Source organism: Neofelis nebulosa, chromosome 11 (genome assembly GCF_028018385.1).
Source record: "Neofelis nebulosa isolate mNeoNeb1 chromosome 11, mNeoNeb1.pri, whole genome shotgun sequence".
In the NCBI taxonomy this organism is placed as follows: Eukaryota; Metazoa; Chordata; class Mammalia; order Carnivora; family Felidae; genus Neofelis; species Neofelis nebulosa.
The window spans coordinates 77,108,248-77,123,175 of NC_080792.1; the positions used below are offsets into that span (position 1 = coordinate 77,108,248).

The following is a 14,928-nucleotide window of genomic DNA, read 5'->3' on the forward strand; positions in this document are numbered from 1 at the left end:
AACCACAGGACCCTTGAGCTGACCGGGAGCTCAGAGAGCACCTCCTCCAGCCTCACACTTCATAGATGAGGATGCTCATAACATGGTCGCCAGATATCAAGTGCTTACTGTATACCAGGCACCACAATCATCGCTTGCCATCTATTTGTCTCATTCGGTCCTCACCACAACCAAATAGGGGCCAAGTATGACTTACTTCATTTACAAAGGAGGACTACAGAGGCCCAGAGAAGTACAGAACTCGGAGAAGGCCACACAGCACCACCTGCCTCCAGGTCCAGACCCTTCCCGTGCGGATGCACCATAAGTATTCGCATGTCCTTGCACGGGCGCGCCTTCTTGTGCCTGTGTGTGTGTTTGCTCGGAGGTGCCGATATACGGAGATGTGCACGCCACCTGTGAGCGCGTGTCGCACCTGGGCTGGTCATTCGTGGGGCGCATGTTCTGACTCCCTGTCCAGTGCTCTTTCACCCCTAGCCGGTGCCATTCAACAAAGAGCTGGTTGGAAATGGAACCTTTCAGCTGGGGCGTGCCTGGCTTCCCACAGTCTTAGGGAATGAGTTTAATTTGCATACTTATTTGCATGCCAGCGCAGTCACTCACGCGCCAGGGCCCAGCCTGGGCAGGGAAAATGTGTGTCGATTCCTACACCGCCCTTAACTCCGCCGTCAGCCAGCCATCCGAGGTGCAGTTTCTCCGAGCTCATTTCTATCGTTACCCCCATTGTGTAGATCACGAAACTGAGGTTTAGAATTCCTGGGCCAACGTCATGTCGCCAGCAAGTGGCAGAGCCGAGGTCTGATGCTTGGTTAGAGAAGCCAAATCCAGTGATCTTTCCCCAGTCCCACCCTGCCTGCAGGCTTGAGGTAGACGTGGAGGAGTGAGCGGCTGGGAGGAGCTTCAGGGAGAAACCATGGGGCCCTGGAAGTTTCCCTCTGTGTGTGTGTGTGTGTGTGTGTGTGTGTGTGTGTGTGTGTTATGAGCGTATGGGTATAGCATGGTGCGTTTCATCATCTTGCAACAAAATGCCTCAGCCTCTTATGTGACAGGCACATAAATAACAACAATAATAATGGGCATAGCAAACATGGGTCTAGTGCTTATGGTGCATCAGGCAAATGAGTTCTATTAATTTATCTTTGCAACAATCCTAGGAGGTGGTAACATTATTGTTCCCATTTTTCGTTTGGGGAAACAGAAGCACGGAGAGGTGAAGTGACTTGCTCAAGGTCATACAGCTGGGAAGTGGCAGGGCTGGGACTCAACCCCAGGCCATTTGGGTCCATGGGTCACGGATCCAACCGTACCACTCTCAAGGTGTGCTGCTCCCAGCGTGACTGGACACGTGATGGGGTGAGTGTGTGTCTAAGCTTGGGCTGCCACGATAAGCTACCAAAGACCGGGTGGCTTAAACAACAGAAATTGCTTTTCTCACCGTTTAGAGTCCAGGAAGTTCAGGATCAAGGTGCTAGCTGATTCAGTTTCTGAGCGGAGCTCTCTTCCTGACTTGTAGACAACTGCCTTCTCGTTGTGGACTCACATGGTCTTTCCTCGGCTCACCTGCATGGAGAGAAGACAGAGCTCTGATTCTGGCATGTCTTCTAATAAGGGCACAATCCCTTCATGACGGCCACACCTTCATGACCGCATTTAGCCCTTAATAACTCTCATAGGTACGACCTCCAAATACCATCCCATTTGGAGTTAGAACTTCAACATACGGATTTGGGGTGGGGAAAATACAACATTGCGTACATGCGTGCACACTTGTGCATGTACACATGAAGGTGTGTGCCTGTCCATGTGTGCATTTCCTTGTGTGTGTTCATATGAAAGTACCTGTGGGTATATAAAGATGTAGATCACGTGAGTACATGGCCTCACATACGTACATCCGAGTGTGTGTACGTGGGTATATTAGAGGCTGGGAAACTTCATCCCAGGTCAGCCCCTCTGCCGATTAGTCCAATAGCCCCATGAAAACTGGGGTCACACAAAGGGAGCTAGGGTGGGGCTTTGGGTAGCTAGGGCCTAAGAGCTAGTGCTCCCTGGATCGGTGGGGGAGGGGACTCGCCAGCTCCTCACGCTCATCGCCCTGGCCTCCAGGAGACATTAATAATAGATCAGCAAATTCCAAATGTAAATAGGGCAATCAGGCCCGAAAACACAGACATTCATCACCCAGATACAAATTACGCTGCCGGCCCCTGATGTAATTACCAGAGTTCAGCTCGATGCATCGAGCCACCCCACCCTGTGCCCCAGCCGGTGTTCTCCCCGCTGAGGATGCTCATCCACCTGACCCCAGAGGGTCTCTCTGGCCACAGCCAAGTGTGTCTAGCTGTCCTAAGCGGGTATGAAGACAGAAAACCCCTGAGATTCTTGTGCTTTGATGACAGAGCTCCATAGGTCACGGGGCAGACACCAATGGGTCAGATGCCTGCTTCTGGCTCTCGTTTTGAAATATTGCTGTGTGACCCTGGGCAAGTCACTCACCCTTTCTGAGTCTCAGTTTCCTCTTCTATCCAAAGAAGCTAACAATACAAACGCTAACAATACAAAACAGTACAATACAGCTTAGGGCTTTGGAGTCAGAAGGACCAGCTTCAGTCCCACCCTATCACTTTTGAGTTAAGAGACCTTGGGCAAGTTTCTACCCTACTCTGAACCTCAACTCTTTCATCTGTAAAATGGGTGTAATAATGCCTGTCACATAGAATTATTTTGAGGAAAGAATGAAGTAAGATTTCTCTTTTAATTGGTGAATTTAACTCATTCACATTTATTGTGATTATATTATAATAACACACATAAAATATATATCACCAATATATCAGCACATTCAAAAATCTATACGTACATAGAGTGATTATATAATTACATGTTTTATGGCAGTCTTCTTTCTTGCTACATTTGTTTGTGTTTCCTATTTATTAGTCTTCCTTATGTTTCCTTCTTTCCCATGGCTATTGTATTAGTTATCTATTACTCCAAAACTTAGTGGCTTACCACAATAACCATTTAGATTTTTTTAAATGTTTATATTTGAGAGACAGACAGACAGAACATGAGAGGGGGAGGGACAGAGAAAGATGGGGACAGAATCCAAAGTAGACTCCAGACTCTGAGCTGTCAGCACAGAGCCTAATGTGGGGCTAAAACTCACGAGCTGTGGGATCATGACTTGAGTCGCAGTCGGACGCTCAACCAATTGAGCCAACCAGTCGCCCCCACAATAACCATTTAAGAATCTCATAGTTGTCGTGGAGTGGCTTAGGGTGGTTCAGGTTCAGGGTCTCTTCATGAGATTGTAGCCATGATGTTGGCCAAGGTTGTGGTCTCATCCACAGCCTTGATTGGACCGGAGTTTCCACTCCCCAAGGTGGCTCCTCAATTCCTCCCTGCGTGGATCTCCCTGTAGGACTGCTTGAGTGTCCTCACGACATGGCAACTGGCTTCCCCTGGAGCGAGTGAGCGAAGAGAGCAAGGCAAAGGTTGTGATGTCTTTAATGACTGAGCCTCAGAAGTCACGAGCTATCACCTCAGCCATGCTGTTACACAGGTCATTCCCCTCGTGTGGGAGAGAACTGCACAACAGGTGGATATCAGGATGCAGGGATCACTGGGGGCCACCTTGGAGCCTGCGTATGACACCTGCCTTGTGTTGGATTGCACGATAGTGTATGCAAAGCTCTCAGCCCGGGCACTGGGAGAAATTCATTAATCCCTACGACCCCAATGCCCAGCACGGTTCCTGGCACGGACTAGGCATCAACAAATAATGTGATGTGATGGCAAGGAGAGGGCCATAGCAGAATCTGGTGGTACCCCAGCAGCCACTGGAACCCACATCCTCCTGCCTTGCCATTGCCCAGGCTTTGGCTCAGGCGTGCCGAGCCACGGAGGGTTAGGAGCTCCTGCCTTCTCTGAAGCAGGGAGGAGAGTCTAGACCAAAGGCAGTTTCCAGGCCTGTCTCGTCCCAACTCTACATTGATCAGTAATTAAACGCAGCCTCCAATTACTATAACGTTTGGCGAGGCACCAAGCTCGCGTGAAACCTTGCAATAAACATCTGCTTTATAAATTGCCTCTCAGTGCAGCACACCAGCAGGGTTCTTGGGGGTTGGGGAGAGAGAAGAGCTGGGAGCTGGGAAAGGGAGGAGAGGTTAGGGAGGGAGAGGCTGGCCTGCCAGGTGGTAGGAAGTGAGGGCCCGAGCATTCCTCTGTGGAAGACTCCCTCACCACCCTTCAAGGTGGGGGCCCTGAATTTGACCCAGAGCTGGGGAATCCTCGTCTCCTGAGATTGTGTCAAAAGTTGCACACATACCTAATGCAAATTACCTTTCTCTTGCCTTTTCTTTTTCCAAAACCCATAACATCCCACTCACCTGTCATTTACATTTAGAGGGAGAAGCATAGAGGTTTATTAGCTATAGTAGCAGCCTCTGTCGGGGGTGAGATATTCTCCGGGCTCCAGAGGAAGAGGAGGGTCAGTGGTTTCTTACCACGGTCCTGGAGCCCCAACCCCACTATGCACACTGTCCCCTGAGCCAGAAATGGGCCGGTGGACCCCACTCTGTCTCCTTCAGGGTCTTGCTTACAGAGACGACAAGGGAGGGGGAAACCCAGGATCCGGGGTCTGATAGAACTGGGCCGAGGGCTGGCTCAGCTCACCTGAGACTTTGGGCAAGTGACTTTGCCTCTTTGGGCCTCTGTTTCTGCACCTGTGAAATGGTCATAAAACCCACGAGTGCCTGGCAGGATTAAGGGAGCCGTGGGAGTGGGGCAGCAGAGTGGATAGGGCAGGGGCTCTGAAGCCAGGCAGGCTTGCCCCTTGGATATGACCGTTTTGTTTTCAGCCTCCTCTGAAGATGGGGAGGTAAGTGTGTCAGCTCACGGAGGTGCTGTGAGGTCTCGGCCGGGTGTGCAGCACGGCGGGCACTTAAATGCCAGCTATTGTTGTTGCTGTTGCTATCATTACGCTCGACGGACAGAGAGTCGCTTCTGTTCCAGGGAGAAAGGATCTTCCTGGGCCTCTGGGCTCCCCTCCCCTGCCTTTGCTCCCCCCTCTCTTCCTACCCCTTGGAGCCTATGCTCTGCCCCTTGTCTGATGCACAAGACCTGGGCTCTCCAGGGAAGACCATTTGATTGATCTGCTGTCCCCGTCACTGGCACCACTGTGTGCTCTCCAGCCAGCTTGTTTGCTCATCCAGCACCGGGGGAAGTCGAGGACTTCCGGTAGGCGGGGATGGGGGATAAAGGGGAGGACTGTCTGAGGCCAAACTGCCCGCCTGGGGAAGCCTACAGCCACCCAGCGCAGCTGAGATGAAATGAGATTTCACATGTGCCCCACGCTTAGCTGGTCGCATTAATACCGTTATGGTCTGAAACCCCACCTGGGAGGTGTGGGGTGTGTTCCTCTCCCTTACTCCGCCCACCTTGTCCAGGTAAGATACGAGGCAAGGTGAGTAGGGCCACCTCCCATCTCTCCACCCAGGTGAGCTGCGAAAGCACCTGAGTCCACCTTTAGGAACCTGTTCCTTAGCATTAGCACTGATGCTTGATCTTTTTTTCTTTAAAATTTTTTTAATGTTTATTTTTGAGACAGAGAGAGAGAGAGAGAGAGAGAGAGTACGAACAGGGGAGGGGGAGAGAGAGAGAGGGAGACACAGAATCTGAAGCAGGCTCCAGGCTCCCAGCTGTCAACACAGAACCCGATGCAGGGCTTGAACTCATGAAACACGAGATCGTGACCTGAGCTGAAGTTGGACACTTAACTGCCAGAGCCACCCAGACGCCCCAGAAACTTGGTCTCTCTTAAAAATGAAAACAGCCCCCAGAAGGCTGGCCGAAGGAGTCCCTTCTACCTTTAGCAAGAAATCATTTACGAAAAGACCTAAGAGTCAGTGGGGACGTTCGCCCCAGTGCCGGGGCCATGGTGAATGTTTGATGAACGAATGCACGAGTGAATGAAGTCTCAACTCCGCCTGGCACTGACATCGCCCTCTGGATGTTCACGGCACTGGAGTCCAGCCTCATTGCAAACTCCTTCCCGACACGCGAAGCTCGTCGCCTAGAGGGCAGCCTGGTCCGTCTCTAGACAACTCCGGGCCCCGAAACACATTCCACATGTTGAGCTCAAACTCCCTTCCCTGAAACTTCTCTAAGGATGGCCGTGCTCTTGCAGCGTGGCTCCAAGGTCAAAATCCTAAACCACAGATAAGCAGTTGCCAGTACGTTTTGCAAAAGCTTGCCGGGCCCCGTCAGGATATTTATCAATGAAACCCACGCGGCAGGCGAAGTTTTATTCCAGGGAAGCTGTCAGCCCAACACAGCATGCAGGTGCTCCTATGAGTAGGAATGTGGCAGAATTGTGACGGGAGCTCACCCAAGCCAGGTGCCAGGTACTATTTAAATGCTTTCACGTGTATTGACTCGTGGGTGCTGGGAAACCGAGACTCAGAGAGGTTAACTGACTTGCCCGAGATCCCACAGCGGTGGAGCTATCAGAGCAGGGATCTGAATCCAGAGCCTCTTGCTCCAGAGTCTGGGCACCTAAGCCTCACCCTAAACTCTTGTGAACTCTTGTGATGTCACCAAGGCTCAAGTTTCTGCCATCTCTCAGCCTTACACAGTGTTGGCTTTGTTCTTGGACTCTGACGGTGGGTGAGCTCTGGTGGCCCTGCCCCCATCCGAGGCTCAAAACCAGAAGCAAAAGGGCCTTCTCTCCCTCTCCAGTCTGCATGGAACTCACAAGACTGGCCCACACTGGTCGCAGTCTGGTCCCCGAACCCTTCCTCGTCGCAGGGAGATGTCTTTGGCTTTGGGTCCATGCTCACCTCTGGTGTGGGGGGTAAACAATCCGTTCAAGGGAAGATTGGGCTATTGTCACCAAAAGAAGGAGACAGGACGCTGCACACATCACCGGCTGTAAATGTCACACGTTGAATGCTACTAAAATGTTCTGGTTCCTGTTTTATGCGTACTGGGTTCCCGCTTAAGATTTTATTTGTCAGTGAATTTTATACCTAAAGACCGTTTGAAGGACCACTGGCCTATAACATTTTAAAGAGCTTCATAGGGTCTTTAACAAGGACGGGCATTAATTTACCAACTGGGACGGCATGTGAGAGTTTACCACCTCTCTCTATGGGATAATAACCATTATCATGATAAAGTTACTGCACACTTACTCTGCGTATACTATTCATACCCAAAATTGCTGCAGGAAGCTGACACTCAGAGAGGTTAAGTGACTTGCCTAATATCGCTCAGCTGATGAAGGGAAGATTGAAAACAAGAGTCAAGCCTGCCTGACATCAAGATTTTCAACTTTTAAAATTATAAGAGTCAGGGGCGCCTGGGTGGCTCAGTCGGTTAAGCCTCCGACCCTTGATTTGGGCTCAGGTCATGATCTCACGGTTCATGAGTTCAAGCCCCGCGTCGGGCCCTGCGCTGGCAGTGTGGAGCCTGCTTGGGACTCTCTCTCTCTCTCTCTCTCCCTCTCTCTTTCTCTCTGCCCCTCCCCTACTTGTGCTGTCTCTGTCTCTCTCAAAATAAATACTAAAAAATAAGTAAATAAAATTGTAAGAGTCATACTGCACACAGTACAAAGTAAATGAAACCGGCACGTAAATATGTGAAACGAAACCCAAAAGCCGTCTCCATATCCCGTTCTTCAGTCTCGCTTTCTAGAGAGAATCACTCTGAATAGATGCTTGTTTAGTTCTTTCCACATTTTTCATGCATACAAAACACATCTATGCTTTTACGTAAATGGCAGCACACTAGAAATTGTCCTGTGATTTGTTTTTTCCACTCAATAACAGCTCACATACTTTCTTCTTTACTGCTCCGCACCAAACTAGCCCATTCTTTTTCCCAGCTGCATAGTATTCCACTTAAATGGCCACATTATAATTTACATTTAACCAGTCCCCTGTTGATGGACACTTAGCTTGTTTCCAGCTTTATGCTTTGTTTTTGTTTTTAATTTTTAAATGTTTATTTATTTTTGAGAGAAAGAGAAAGAGAGAGAGAGTGGAGAAGGGACAAGAGAGACAGAGACACAGAATCCAAAGCAAGATTCGAACCCACAAGCTGTGAGGTCATGACCTGAGCTGAAGTTCAACACTTAACCGACTGAGCCATCCGGGTGCCCCTTTAATTTTTCTAATGTTCATTGATTTTTTGAGAGAGAGAGGGAGGGAGAAAGAGCGAGCAAGCAAGTGGGGGAGGGGCAGAGAGAGATACACACAGAATCCGGAGTAGATTCCAAGTTCTGAGCTGTCAGCACAGAGCCCGACATGGGCTCGAATCCACGAACCTCGGGATCAGGACCTGAGCCGAAGTCGGACGCCTGACCGACTGAGCTGCCCAGGCGCCCCTGGTTTGTTTGTTCTTTTTTAAGGGTCGCCATGAACATCCTTGTATTTTCTCTTTGCCTATCTGGGTGCACAGAGTCTGCCTCTAGGCTCTAACCACCTGCTACCCCACCCTCAGCTCCGTGGCCACACTTCGTGTGCGAGGTTTGGCTTCCCCACCAGCCTCTGCTTTGGGAAGGCCCCTGGGCCGCCTGAGGGAGCCTCTCCTCCTCACGTCCCAGCCGGTCTCTGCTCTGTCTCCTCTGAAAGCCCAGCTCAGACCCCTCAACGTCTCTCCATAATGAGATAATTTACATTTTCTGTTATTTTTCTTTTTTCTTTTTCAGCGAAAAGGGGGCACTTAAAGTGAAATATCTCTCGACACACTGTTAACAAGGATTCATAAAAGTGAACTGTTCACCTTGTCTGTCGGCGGGCGGTTATGAAAAATCGATAGCACACAGAGGAATCGTGCTCCTCGCGTCCGAGGTTGTCTGTCTAGTGGTGTGGACAGGGTGGGAGCCGCCTGGCCTCCTCAAACATGCCACCGGGAGGCTGGGGGTTGTGCAGGCATGGGGTTCCTGGATCCGAGCGACGGCTCAGGTCAGAAGTCAATGCAGAAGACGCATCGTTTGGGGCAGAGAATGCCGTCTGGCCCTGCACCCTCACTGCTTTCTTTCCCGATACTACCACGAGAGCGTGGCTCGAATGCCACATCTTCTGGAAAACCCTTCACTCCTTCACTCCCCAAACACACATGGAGGCTCCTGCTATGCGGCAGGCCTGTGCTGGGCACACAGAGGTGGCTCAACATGCTCCCCGCTTTCTACATGGTGACGCTGGACAGGTCAACAGGACCTAGACAGGGTGACGTGTGCTTCAGCAGGGATGCTGGGGGCCCAGAGGAGGCCTCTGTCCCTGCCTAAAGGGTGGGACACTCAGAGGAGGCTCCCTAGAGGGCCTATGTCAATGTCCAGGGCCCAGAGTGTGTGGGGGTGAACCGGACAGAGTACAGGAGGAAAGACTTGTTGAGCAGAAGGAACAGCATATTCAGAGGCCCAGGGGCAAGAGGGAGGGCAGGTGGGTCTGGGGGCATCAGAGGTTTGATCTGACAGCAGCACGCACGGTCAGAGTGGGGACGGGTGGGAAGGTGACCAGTGGCCTGCCACTGAGGGCCCTGCGGACCTTGCTGAGGAACGGGGACCGGATGGGGGCTGATGCCTCTGCTGGCGGTATTTGGGGGTGAGTTTTGATTTCTCTTTGAAGTCTGAAGTCTCAGACTTCGTAAATTGTCTCTAATGCACCCGTGTTGCCTTTCTAACAAGGATTTTAAACTAACAGTAACAATTCCGCGGAAGGAAAAAAGGGAGAAGAAAAAGTAGTACTGGGGGTGAGGTCACGATCTCCTGGTTCGTGGGTTTGAGCCCACTGATAGCGGAAATTGCAATGGCGGTAACGATAGTGGTGACAGTGGTGGGTGACAGTTCTTTTTTTTTTTTAATTTTTTTTTCAACGTTTTTTATTTATTTTTGGGACAGAGAGAGACAGAGCATGAACGGGGGAGGGGCAGAGAGAGAGAGGGAGACACAGAATCGGAAACAGGCTCCAGGCTCCGAGCCGTCGGCCCAGAGCCCGACGCGGGGCTCGAACTCACGGACCGCGAGATCGTGACCTGGCTGGAGTCGGACGCTTAACCGACTGCGCCACCCAGGCGCCCCGAGTGGGTGACAGTTCTAATAGTCCCGAGTCTAACCCGTAGGCAGAGGGGGCCACTGAAGGGAAGCGAAGGATGACAGTTTGAGTTCCAGAAGTCCCAGGAAGGTGACCGATAATGGAGGCAGGTGGGGAGCGAGCCTGTCCTGGGGCCCCTGCTCCTGACAGTCTCCTCTTAGGTGATTCACCTGAGAGAAGTGGTCCATTTCCAGGCTATCCTCCCCCCCACCCCGCCATTAGCAACTAGACTCTGCAGCCAGTCAGATGCAGTCATGGCTGCTGTGTGGATGGAGTGAGGGTCTGGAGAGATGGGCCTCTCCAATGCCACTTTTCCAGCATCCAGAACCTTAATTGCCTCTCCCTCTAACTCTTAGAACCCTCAACAGTCAGAATTATTCTCTTCTTTTATTTTCTCCATCTACTCATCCATTACCCATCACTCTCCCATCCATCCATCCAACAATCACCCATTCATCCATCCAACCATTCATCCATCACCCACCCATCCATCCATCCGTCCATCCATCTATCCAACCATCCACCCATCCACCCATCCATCTATCACTCATTCATCCATCCATCCATCATTCACACATCCATCCATCAATCCATCATTCACACATCCATTCATCTATCCATCAATCCACCCATCACTCACCTATCTGTCCATCTATCTATCCATCCATCCATCCGTCCATCCAACACTCACCCATTCATCCATCCAACGATTCGTCCATCCAACACTCACCCATCCATCCATCCAACGATTCGTCCATCCAACACTCACCCATCCATCCATCCAACCATTCATCCATCCAACACTCACCCATCCATCCATCCATCCACCCATCCACGCATCCATCTATCACGCATCCATCCATCCATCCATCCATCCTTCACACATCCATTCATCCATCTGTCAATCCACCCATCACTACCTATCTGTCCATCCAAATATCCATCCATCCATCCATCTATTCATCCATCTAACCATCCATCCATCCATCCATCCATCCATCTAACCATCCATCCATCCATCCATCCATCCATCTATCCATCCATTTTTCCATCCTTCTCTTTATTTTCTGTGGTAGGAAGACCGACCCATTGATTAAGGTTCACCAAATATTAATTTCTGGGTAGTGGAATTGTGAATGATTTTCTTTTTTTTAATGTTTATTTTTATTTTTGAGAGAGAGCGTGTAAGTAGGGGAGGGGCAGAGAGAGAAGGGGACAGGGGATCCTAAGCCGGCTCTGCACTGACAGCAGAGAGCCTGATGTGGGGCTCAAACTCACAAACCACGACATCATGACCTGAGCCGAAGTCAGACGCTTAACCGACTGAGTCACCCAGCTGCCCTGTGAGTGATTTTCTTCTTGAATCTTTGCACTTTCCATATTGTTTGAATTTGTATACCCTATATCCCTCATAGGTGTTTGTATAAAGATGATGTATTTGTAAAAACAAACAAGCATACATACCAAAATAAAAAAACACAAGTCAACATTTCAGAATGCTTATCCTGGTGACAGTCAGCTGCCACATAAGAAGTCTGACTACTCTGAGACCACCATGCTGCAAAGAAGTCCAAGCTAGCTAAGTGGAGAGCTGCACAGAGAGAAAGGAGACATCCCACTGGCTCCCGCAGTCCAGTCATGGAGCCCAGGCAGCAGATACATGAGTGAAAGAGTCATTTTGGATAGCTCAGCCCCAGCATATGCAACTTGGAGAAGAACAAAGAGATTCATTTGACAGCCAGACCTGGGGACCCAGACACCTACACTCATCCATCATTCAAGGACCCCACATTAGGACTCAGTCATCGGTGAGCAAACATAAGCTGTTCTTGCTGTGTCCTGCATTGGTCAACATACACAAAAAATCGTTGTACACACACACACACACACACACACTCACATGGTTTGCGCATGACCGTGGGCGAGTCCCTTTACTTTTCTGGTCTCATTTTTTCAAAGTGTGGAACAGGGGCCAGATGGCAGTAAGTGATCACACTGGTGGTTTCCCCCAGATGTCTCACCTGTCTTATCTGGAAGGCAGTGTCACGGGAGGTATAAGTCGGGCTTGGGAGTCAGGGTCATAAGTTTAAGTCTTGGCTGTGGCATTTATGAGCATGTGACCTTGATTCCCCCACACAATGCTTGGCTTTTTTTTTTTTTTTCTCCAGTTTTACTTTTCTATCTTGATGAAAAATATGTGATGTTAGATGTCACTGCAAACAGAGCTGTGGCTAACGCTGCACAATTTATATTGCTGGTACTCTTGATGGTTCAAACATGTTTCAGCAATATTTGGTGTTTGTTTGTTTATTTATTTATTTATTTATTTATTTAGAGAGCAGGGGAGGGGCAGACAGAGAGAATCTCAGGCAGGTTCTACACCGTCAATGCAGAGCCCAAACTCACAAACTGTGAGATAGTGACCTGAGCCAAAATCCAGAGTCAGACACCTAGACAACTGAGCCACCCAGGGCCCCTTGTTTTGGCAATATTAAAAAAAAAAAAACTTTCCAGGGGCGCCTGGGTGGCTCAGTCGGTTAAGTGTCCGGCTTCAGCTCAGGTCATGATCTCGTGGTTCGTGGGTTCGAGCCCCACGTCGGGGTCTGTGCTGATGGCTCGGAGCCTGGAACCTGCTTCGGATTCTCTGTTTCCCTCTCTCTCTACCCCTCCCCCGCTTGTGCTCTGTCTCTCTCTGTCTCTCAAAAATGAATAAATGTTAAAAAAAAATAAAAAAATTTTTTTTTCCTTCTGCAAAGTTGTCGGTGGGGAGCAAATGCTACCCTCCATGCCTTGACCCTGGATTCCCAAGCTGCCCCTTGAGAAGCATACACACAGGGTGGGCTGGTAAGGTTGGGGGCATCTTACGCCCTGACCATCAGCCCTGATCAGAATGGAATGAGGATCTTGGCAAGGGCATCCCCCTGCAGCCTGTGAGTAAGCATGTATACACACACACACACACACACACACACGCACAAAATGGCTCTTCATACACCCGGCCTGATTAGAGTCAAAAGGGCGAGTAAGGGCCAGATTAAATATGTGTTGATTATGTGAGCTTGTGCTCCTGTTTATTTCTCATAAATAAGACATGAGCCCTGTTTTCCACCCCCAACACACACGTACACACACACACACACACACACACACTTCCTGGGGATGATATTTATTGTATGCAAATCAGAAACTGAACTGGGAGAAGTAATCACCTGTTTATCAGATGGTGTGCAGATCGGGTGGAAAATAATAAGCTGGGGGTAATGGTGCTGTATCTGTTTGGACGGAGCTGACCTAGACCTGGGTCTGGATTTATCACACCCTGGACAAGTCAAGGGCTGGCCCTGGGGCCTGCCGATCCCCTGCCTGGTCAGGTTCGCCCAGTGGCGTTTACCAGGTAATTGTGCGTTCAGAAAATAGCAGGGTGAGGGCTAGCGGTTACCTGCTGCCTGCTGAGCTTGGACAGCTGTTTGCAGGAAAGACCTTGGACGTCAGGCTGACCCGGTGCAAACGCAGGATCTGCTGCCACTCGCTGTGTGACCTTGAGCACGCTGCCGCCCTTTTCTGGGTCTCCATTTCTTCCCCTGTTAAACGAAGGCGATCATGGCTCCAGTCTTGTAGGGTGTCGGGAACACGAGCAGGGTCAGGTGTGTCTACAGAGAGGCGCTTGGAGTCACCCTAGACCTTTCTCTCTTCCTCGCACCCCGTTTCTGCTTCCTAAGTGTTTCCTGAATGTGAGCACTGTCTGGCACCCTGGAAGTGCCTGGTAAATGCTGTCCTTGTTTTGCCCTGGTCCGGGTCTCACCATCTGTCACAGATTGACATCTAGCGAGCTTCCCTGCGTTTTCTCTGTCCCCTCCGATTCGTTCCTCACCCTCTGAAGCAGAGAGGGCTCTCTCTTCTTCTTTTTAAAAAATCTCTCTTTTATGCTCATTTATTTATTTTTGAGAGAGACAAGGAGAGAGGGCAGAGAGAAGAAGAGAGAGAAAGAGAATCCCAAGCAGGCTCGTGCTGTCAGCGCAGAGCCTGATGCAGGACTCAATCTCAAGACCTTGAGATCATGATCTGAGCCAAAATCAAGAGTCAGATGCTTCACCGACTGAACCACCCAGGAGCCCCCGAGAGGGCCCTTTCTAACGTGAAAATCCCACCATCACGTGGCTCTCCTGCTCAAAAGCCTGCCGTGGCTCCTCAATGCCCTCCAGACAAAGAAATCCACATTCCTCCCCGTGCCCCACGAGGCCCCCCCAGTGCAGACCTCAGCAGCCTGGCCGTTGCCTCCTTCCCCATGCTTCAGCCTCTCAGATCTTCATTCAGATCCCTAAATATGCCAAGCTGGTTCCTGCCCCAGGGCCTTTGTCCTTGCCGTGCCCTTTGCCTGGAACCTTCTGCCCCTGGCTCCTTTTCCACGCTGCTACTGAAATGTCACGTCCCCAGGGAAACTGCTCCATCTAAATTAGGTCCCCTCTGCCAGCTATTTGCCCTCTCTCGGAACCTTGTCAGTTTCCTTCATGACACTGATCACAATTTGTCCTAATGTTATTTATTTGGGTTTACTGGATTGCGGCTGCATCTCGGGCGGACCGGGAGCTTCGGCGCGCAGGGCCCGTGTCTGTTTTGCTCGCCACTGTGGTCCCGGTGTTCGGGTGCATCACCGGAGTAGCCGCCTCACGGATGCCCTTTGGAGGGCCACGGATGTGACGAGACAGGCACAGGGGCGCTCTGGGCCGGCGGCCGTGTGCCCCAGAGGGGAGGGGCCCTGACACCTGGCACCCCGCCCACTCCATGGCCCCCTAAGGGATGTTTGCCTGCCTCTCCCTAATGGCCTGACATACAG

At 50.6% G+C, this 14,928-nt stretch overlaps 1 long non-coding RNA gene across 2 annotated transcripts in view; it reads right to left on the bottom strand.

The window, feature by feature from the left end:
• LOC131489165 (uncharacterized) overlaps window positions 1-13,769 on the bottom strand; it is a 37,789-nt gene extending 24,020 nt beyond the window's left edge. For both annotated transcript variants that reach the window (XR_009250416.1, XR_009250415.1), the window contains exons 1-2: window positions 13,534-13,769; window positions 1,436-1,560 (exon numbers count right to left, since the gene is read on the bottom strand). This is a non-coding gene — a long non-coding RNA (uncharacterized LOC131489165). The remainder of the gene's footprint in view (window positions 1-1,435; window positions 1,561-13,533) is intronic.
• Window positions 13,770-14,928: the final 1,159 nt, after the last annotated feature.